Source organism: Magnolia sinica, chromosome 1, assembly GCF_029962835.1.
Source record: "Magnolia sinica isolate HGM2019 chromosome 1, MsV1, whole genome shotgun sequence".
Classification (NCBI taxonomy): domain Eukaryota; kingdom Viridiplantae; phylum Streptophyta; class Magnoliopsida; order Magnoliales; family Magnoliaceae; genus Magnolia; species Magnolia sinica.
Window position 1 is genome coordinate 36153068 of NC_080573.1, and position 8735 is coordinate 36161802.

General features: G+C 36.7%; 1 non-coding gene across 1 annotated transcript; it reads right to left on the bottom strand.

Annotated features, from left to right (window-relative positions):
• Positions 1–5775: 5775 nt before the first annotated feature.
• On the bottom strand, positions 5776–5882 carry LOC131221886 (small nucleolar RNA R71). Its single transcript, XR_009159637.1, has one exon. It is a non-coding gene; the product is annotated as a small nucleolar RNA R71 (small nucleolar RNA).
• Between the last annotated feature and the right edge of the window lie 2853 nt (positions 5883–8735).

Consider the following 8735-nt stretch of genomic DNA (forward strand, 5'->3'; position numbering starts at 1 on the left):
TAGTATCTTTGCATAGACTTTACTTTTTATGATTTTATCACTAAGACCCCACGAAGAGTTAACAATGTCATTTAATCTAGTATAAAAGTCCATGAATGTTTCACTTTCCTCCATACGTATTTCCTCAAATTTGGTTGTGAGGATTTGGACTTTAGATTTCTTAACAATTGTTCCCACGTGTGTCATTTCTAAAATATCTCAGGCTTGCTTTGCAGTATCACATGATATAATTCTTTTGAATTCATCCGCTGATATTGCACAAGTTATGACATTTAAAGGCTTTACATTAGCATTACTCTCATTTTTCTGAAGTGTGGTCTAAGTAAAATAAGGTGTGATTTTCATTGATTTGGATCCATCGATACCAGTTACTTCAGTGGTAGGAGAATCACTGTGGCTCGCCACATACTCTCATCCATAGATTTTACAAAAATCCTCATTTTGGCTTTCCAATAGGCATAATTGGAGCCATCAAATGGTGGAGGCTTAGTGACTGAAAGACTATCAAAATTTGACATCTTAAATAGCTCAAATCAATTAGCTTAGGAAATAAATCCAAATAGAATAATTAAAAATGAGCTATTAGGCTCTGATACCACTTGAAAAGGCCAAGCTATATGTCCTAGAGGGGGGGGGGGGGGGGTGAATAGGACAATGCCAAATTAAAAATTAACAGCGAAATTAAACAATAAGATAGCAAAATAAATTACAAATAATCAAAGGAAGCAACAACCTCAAAATTCTAGTATTGAGAGGTTGATACAAATGTTGTTCTAAGGACAACCTTACACCATAAAAACCAAGGGTTTATGGCAGGACAACCTTACTAGAACGATTTGTGAATCAAAAACTCAAACTGAAGAGGAATAAAAAGGAAATAATAAGAAAGGAAATCTAAACTATTACAACATTCCCCACAATGCTGAAATGTAAAGATTACAACATTCACATCCACAAATACATTCCACAATCTTGAACCAAAAAGAATAAAGAAAGGAAACCACAAACACATAAAATACGAAAAGTTATAGTGGTTCGCCTATTAAACAACAGCCACACAACTACTCCACTCCTAATATCCTCACATAGTGGTTATTAGCGTTCACTATGAAAATAGGTTTTTCCAGGTTCATTTAAAACACTCACAATTGTGTCTTTCAAGTGGGCTTACACAATTCAAAAAACCCCACACTAAGTTTTTTGGATCACCTCAGATAACCAAAACTGAGAGATTTTTTTGGCTTAATCTCAAAGAAACCAAAACATAGGAAATTACAAAACTGTAAAATACCTAGATATTCTCTTTGATGCAGCCCGGCAGAACCAAATCGGAGTAGAAGTTCAATGTCCAATACTCACATATGAAATGGTCTTAGGTTCTAAATTGATTTTAGATTTAAAGTACCTTGGTCTAACTTGATTTATTTTGATTCCCAGAAATGGGAATACCTCAATCCCTCTTTCAAATAAAAATTAGAATGCGAAAATTCAATATCAAATACAAAGAAATCTAATAAAAGAGAATATTAAATGAGCACAATATAGTTTAAAATAATGACTAACTTATCTCTTAGAGTATCGTATTGATTTAACTTAAATTAAATGAAAAGCTCTGAAATTCGTCGTCTATTTATAGGGGAAGAAATGACATTCACGACTAGTCCTGTGGACACTACAACTGGTCATAGGACCAACTGATTTTTGAAATTTTGAGTGCGATCGGATAAAGCCATTCCACGACTAGTTGTAGGACCTTCACGACTGGTCATGGGACCTCCATGACTGGTCGTGACCTGTCCATGACTGGTCGTGTGGAACAAGAAACAGTTGCTGGACTTTGAGTCGTAGCTGTAGGATTGGTCGTGAACGAGTCGTGCACTGTTCATACAACCGGTCGAGAAGTCTCTATGACTGGTCGTGGCTTAACATAAAATTCCAAAAGTCTACAACAAACTTAGGACTAGTCGTGAAATTTTTTGGACTGGTCGAGCTAGTGCTAGGACTAGTTGAACAGAGTCTAGGACTAGTCGAGAAACAAACCATTCACCTTTAAAATGATATAATTGAATTATGTATTCAAAATGACCTACCCTAAGGTCAATCTAAGGTCATTGATACCTTTAGTCATTAAGTATGAACATTGAAACTTCTTTTCCTTCAGTTGATAACTGATCTTTGAAGTTCACAAAGCTTGTGATCATTACATGATGAAGCTTGAATTTGAAACCTTTTGAAGCTTCAATTTGAATATTGAATTTGTAACTTTAAGATGCTTGAATTTGAAACCTCTTTAGTCTTGAGCATGAGGTCCGAAGAAAAAGACTTTCTCTTGACTTGAAGCTTGATCGATGAATCTTGAACTTGTTGTTATACTTGACCATGACCATGTAAACTTATATTTCTTGAAGTCTTTGTTCTAGAGTGATGCACAGTCTTCATTATATAGTAGTGTTATACAAGACACAGATTCCAAGAGAGGTTTTGGCACTACAAAATTTGACAATATAGGAGCTAGAAACCATAGCACTTACAATATATAGCCCTTATTTCACCCCATATCTCTCATATACAAATTTTGCAAAAACCCTAAGGGAGAGAGAGAGAGAGAGAGAGAGAGAGAGAGAGAGAAAAGAAGAGAAAAGAGGAAAGAGAGAAGTGAGATTCTGGGAGATTGTTGCAGGAATCCTCCCACACGACTCTATGTGCCAAATCACCATTTTTTTGCTATCCAACCCTCTTCTAGTTACGATTTTGGTAAGAAACCCTAACCCTGATCTCGTTGTAGAAATCCAAGATAGCTGTTCGTCAATCTAACTAACCAGATAAGTCATCTAGGTACTTGACATTTCATTTTCGAAAACGTAGAGTTTGAACCGAGACCGAGTTAAGCATTTTGACAAAAGGTGCAGACTATAAATGCTTAGGTTATGATTATTAATGATCTCAATGTCAGCTAATGGTTTATGTCTGACTTGATTGCTGCCATGTTATTTTTGATACGCCTATTTCTGTATAATATACATGTATAAAATGGATTGGGGAAAATATGCATTCCATGTGTTTGTTGAAATGTTTGAAAGAGCATTTGAATATGATTTATGCTTTTCATGATTTCTAATCTAGGGTTAGACATGGGCATGTGTATGTTAATCTCTTCGTTTAAGGAATCGCTAAAATATGTGTTGTAACTAACCTAGTCTATGTATTTGGTATAGCGTAGTCTAAGTGTTTATTGAATTGTCTGAATGAGAAATTGTTGATGATTTGTACTTATTACAAGTATTAACATAGGATTTTGTATTTCCGTATACATATGTTTAGTTCTTTCATGTAAACATCTTTGCCTCTATGCAAATATATGGATAAAATGCAAGTGCTTGGTAATGTGATCAATGTGTTTGATGAAATGCTCAAATAAAAAATTCACTTAAATTGTTTATTAAATGCTGAAATGATTATCACATGTGATTATTTGCTGCATCTGAATAAGATTGGGGCTACAATGTAGCCCAGGCAATCGGTAACAGTCCCTGTTCGGGTGGCCGAACTAGTCACGCCACATTGGGAAAATTCGATGAATCTGGGTCGCACAACGATTGTCGACAGTGGTTAGGCCACGCAGGGTGCTTATGCGCTCCATGTTGATTACATCAGTGTGTACCCGTACTAATCGAACTTCCCTAACAAACTGATTGGCCTATTGTATGATCACCATGTATGGACGCCACTGCTTGAATCTAAGGTACCCCCACCAATGAAAAAGCCCACTTTAACCATGGTACTATGATCCGCTAAGACTCATGAGCGGGGCGTGGTGGCAAGGGACACCATGGTCGAGCTGCAGCCTACGCTAGGGTGACGAGCCTCCCCATTGTGACCATTGACTAACCAAAACTCGTGAGCTGTGCATGATGGTATGGGACATCGTGTCTGAGCTATCGGCTTATGTTTAGGTGATGAGTCTTCCCATAGTGACCTCGAGTATAAATTTTTAAATTTGCTTATCGACTGGTTTAATTAGGGGTGATGCCCTACAACTAGTCTATCGTATGTGCTTAAAGATGATTGACGACCCTATATGGATCCTTCGGTTCAGGTAAATGATATAAAGGGAGGTACCTTTGCTTCCTGAATTTGTTGTATGAATAAGTTTAATTAAGTACTCGGCTAACACGGCCATGCATCGCATTACATTAGTTAGGATGTGCTTTTGGCGAGGAAGGTGCACTTTTAGGAGGTTGTCATATGCGAATTTGGTTGTCGGAGTCGCTTGTGAGGGCCCTTTGTGCGAGGGCATACATCATTACTTGCACACCATTCCTACATTAACAAGAGTAGTTAGGAAGTGATTATTGTATTGTTTTATCATTACTTCTTGATTGACTTGATAACATGTTAACCTTTGCTTTATAGTTCCACTGAATTAGCTACTCATTCCCACCTGGGGTGGTATTTTAAAACACCAACTAGACTATGGTTTAGATGCAGGTGCGGATGATGTTTGTGCTATGAAGCAGGATTACATGGATGAGGAGGAATCCTCCTATTTTCAATTATCAGGCGGGTCGATGTAGACTTCGTGCTGATACGTAAGGACACTGGGATTTTTGGCTTATTTAAACACTTTACATTTCTCCATTTTGTATATTTTTAGAACAATACTTGTATATGTTCAGCCTGGTGACATACTTATACTCTGGAGTTGGTAAAATACACACATATTTAAGTGTATATGTTTCAGTCTTCCGCTTGCTTAATTTAATTATATTCGGAGTATGATATGCTGTTTTAGTATAATCTCACTCATGCTTAACTCAATAATATGAGCAAAATCTGATCGTCATCATCCATATTGCATAAGCGATGTGCTGGATCTCGGGAATAGTGCTTTGCTCGACCCTCGAAATCCGGGGCGTTACAGAAACCAATTTTCTTTCTAATTCTAGGATAGAAACTTTGTTAATCTATTTTTAGAAACTAGTTTACTTTCCTTTTTCTATTTTTAGAAACTAACTTACTTTCTATTTTTAGAAACTTTCCTTTCTCTTTTATTTATTTTTAGAAACTAATTCACTTTACTTTTTCTTTTGCAAGATCCCAATATAGAAACTTCTATTTTGAAAACTTCTTTTTAATTCTCTCTTTCTATTCCTAGATTTCTATTTCCCTCATTCTTTTTTAGGTTTAGGTTAGATTCTAAAATTGTGGGCTGAGATTATTTCATGCCCAAGTGGGTTCGTGATAACCCTCGACGTCTCTTGAGTGAAGGAGGATTAGTTGAGGGTTATCTATCCATCACAGGATTAGACACCACTCGAGATCCACAGAGTTAATTGAAGTTATGACTGCCAATCAATATCCAAATCACCCCAAGCTGGGGTTGAGGAAATCCAGAATGAGGTGCATCAAGCACCCCTGCCTCATACTTTACAAGATTATTTACAACCGGCGGGGGTGAGCACGCCCTCATGCATGATTTTTTCAGAAAATACGGGATGTATGGATATTAAGCCAGGGGTGATCTGACTCCTTCCAAAATTCCATGGACTTGAATATGAAAATCCATATTTACACTTGAAAGAGTTTGATGAGATCATAGCCACTTTGTATTTTCCTAACGTGTCCGATGACACGGTTAGGTTGAAACTCTTTCCTTTTTCTTTAAAAGAGAAAGCTAATACATGGTTACATTCGCTACATCCTCGATCTATTGGTAGATAGAACGATATAACAAGAGAGTTCATAAAGAAAATTTTTCGACACCATAAAACGAGCACCCTCAGAAAGTCAATCATGAACTTTGACCAAAAGGAAGATGAAACATTCTTCCAATGTTGGGAGCGGTTCAAGGATCTTTTCAGTTCATGCCCACAACACGGTTTTGAAGCATGATGCATTACACACTTTTTCAATGATGGACTGACATCCTCCATGCTCCAATTAGTTGAGACAATGTGCAATGGGGAATTCGTGAACAAAAATGTCGATGATGTGTGGGATTATTTGGATTGACCTGCTGAAAATGCACAATCATGGGATGTCTCCCCAAAATCGAGCACCACTTCTAGGTCCCCTCAATCAAAGGAGAGGGGCGGAATATACTTTCTAAAAGAGGATGATGATATCAATGCTAAAGTAGCTAATCTCAAAAGGAAATTCAAGGCCATGAAACTAAAGAGGGATAAGGCTAAGGAAATTATTTGCAGTATTTGTGCTTGCAACATTCACACAATTGAAAATTGCCCAACAATACCTGCTTTTTAAGAGGTACCGAATGACCAATCTAATGCCGTGAATAATTACCAAAGGCCTTTCAATGGACCCATCTCTAATACATACAATCCTAGTTGGAGAAATAATCCAAATTTCGGTTGAAAGAATGGACAAACTGCAACTCCTCAAGGATTTCCTAATCAAATTCCAAATCAATGGAACTTCAAGAGGAACCTTTTTAAAATTCCACACAAACTCAGGAGCTTACCTAAGCATTATGAGAACTTATAAAATTTGTGCCAAAGATGGATTCACGTATTATAGTTATAGAGAAGGGGATGCTTCTTGCTCAACCATTCCCCAATCCTAAACTGCAATACGGAATAAGTGATCCAAGCTCTTCAAATTAAATGGAGCAAGTTAAGTCTATCATCACCCTTAGGAGTGGGAAATAAGTGACAAATCTATTTTGGTAAGAGCTGAGAAGTTTAAGGACTCGAAAATAGATGAAACTGATAGACCTAACACTGCTCCGTAAGAATTAGAACCAAAACTTCAAGGCAAGACGATTACACCATTCCCCTAATAATTGATTACACCAAAACCTCTCTCTAACTCTCAGGACATTCTAGAGGTGTTGAAACAAGTGAAAGTCAATATTTCTCTGTTTGATGCCATTAAACAAATACCCTCATATGCCAAATTTACGAAATATATGTGTACAACCAAAAGAGAGCAAAATATTCAAAAGAAAATCCTTTTAACCAAAAAAGTGAGGGCCATCCAGAAGTAAGACGTGCCACAAAAATATAAAGATCCTGGTAGCCCAAGCATTACTTGTGTAATTAGGAGTTACTGGATTGAGCACGCACTTCTTGACTTAAGAGCGAGCTTAAATCTAATCCCTTACTCGGACTATGAACAACTGGGTCTAGGTGAATTAAAACCCACCCGGACCACATCACAACTTGTCGATCGCTCAGTTCATGTACCGAGAGGGATAATTGAGGATGTGTTGGTCTAGGTTGAGAAATTCTACTACCCAGTAGATTTTATCATCTTGAACACTCAACCCATCGTGGACATAAGCACTAAAATTCCCGTCACTCTTGGTCGCCCATTCCTTGCCATATCAAATGCAATCATTAATTACAAGAATAGAGTCATGAGTTTGTCTTTTGGAAATATGACATTAGAGTTAAATATATTTTTCAATATGAACAAACAATCAGAGGAAGATGACGATTCCCATGATATTAACCTGATTGACTTTTTCATGTAAGATAGAACTTTTTTTTACCATATCCTCTAACCCTCTAGAGACGTGCCTAACCCACTTCCATGATTTATATGATTATGTGATTAGGGAGATGAGAACCAAGCTAGATACTTGTAAATGCTATCTTATCTAGCTCCTAGGTTTGTCAAATTTTGTTATGCCAAAATCTCTTGGAATTTGTATCTTGTTTAACTGCTATTGTAAGATCAACTTCATGTCATCCTTGCCAATCTTGTCTACATTCAAGTACAAGATCAAGAAGTTCAAGTACAACATAACAACATCAAGAAATTCACTTTCAAGAACAAGAAGTTCAAGTACAAGATCAAGAGGTTCAAGAACAAGAAGTTCAAGTACTATATTAAGTCTTCAAGCTTCAACTACTTCAAGAGAATGATATGTGATGAATTAATCTCACAAGTAAGGTTTGTTTGACCTTAGAATGACTTTATGATAGGTCATACAATATCAGTAGTCATTTGATAATTTTATAGGTCATTCTTTAACCAGTCCTAGTCATGGTTCAACTAGTCCAAACACTGGCTCGACCACTCCAAGAATTCCCTCGACTAGTCCAAGGTTTGTTATGAATTTTTGGAATTTTCTGTTTGACCCTCGACCAGTGAACAATGCTCAACCAGTCAAACAGGCTCTACTTAAAGTCCAACAACATTTCTGGGTCCCACTCGACCAGTCGAGAAGGCCACTCGACCAATTGAGTAGTGATCTTATCTTATCACGCTAGAAATTTTGAAATGTTGTTGGTCCTTCAACCAGTCGCGCTGACCACTAGGCCAGTCAAGTGAATAATATTTTTGCCAATAAATTAAGGACGATTTTCAGAGTTATTCAATTCATTCAAAGCTATTCAAGTCACAACTCTGAGAAACTTGTCCTCACATTCTAGAAAGTAATTGGTTAGTATTTAAGATTCTTTTAATAGCTTTTTTGCATTTGATTTTGTGATCTCTATTTAATTTTATTTCTTTTGAAAAGGGAATATTGATTTTACCATTTGTGAGATCAAAATCAAATCAAGCTAGCCTGGGTTGATTTAATCTAAAAAACATTTAGACCTAAGAACCCTTTCATATGTGAGATTAGACATTGAACATTTACATCGAATTGGTTCTACTGGGCTTCATCAGAAGGAGAATCTTTAGATAAGTACATTTCAATTTTCTGTATTTGGTTTGTAAGATTGCCAAAAAATCTTTCATCTTTGGTTTTGACTGAGATAGCC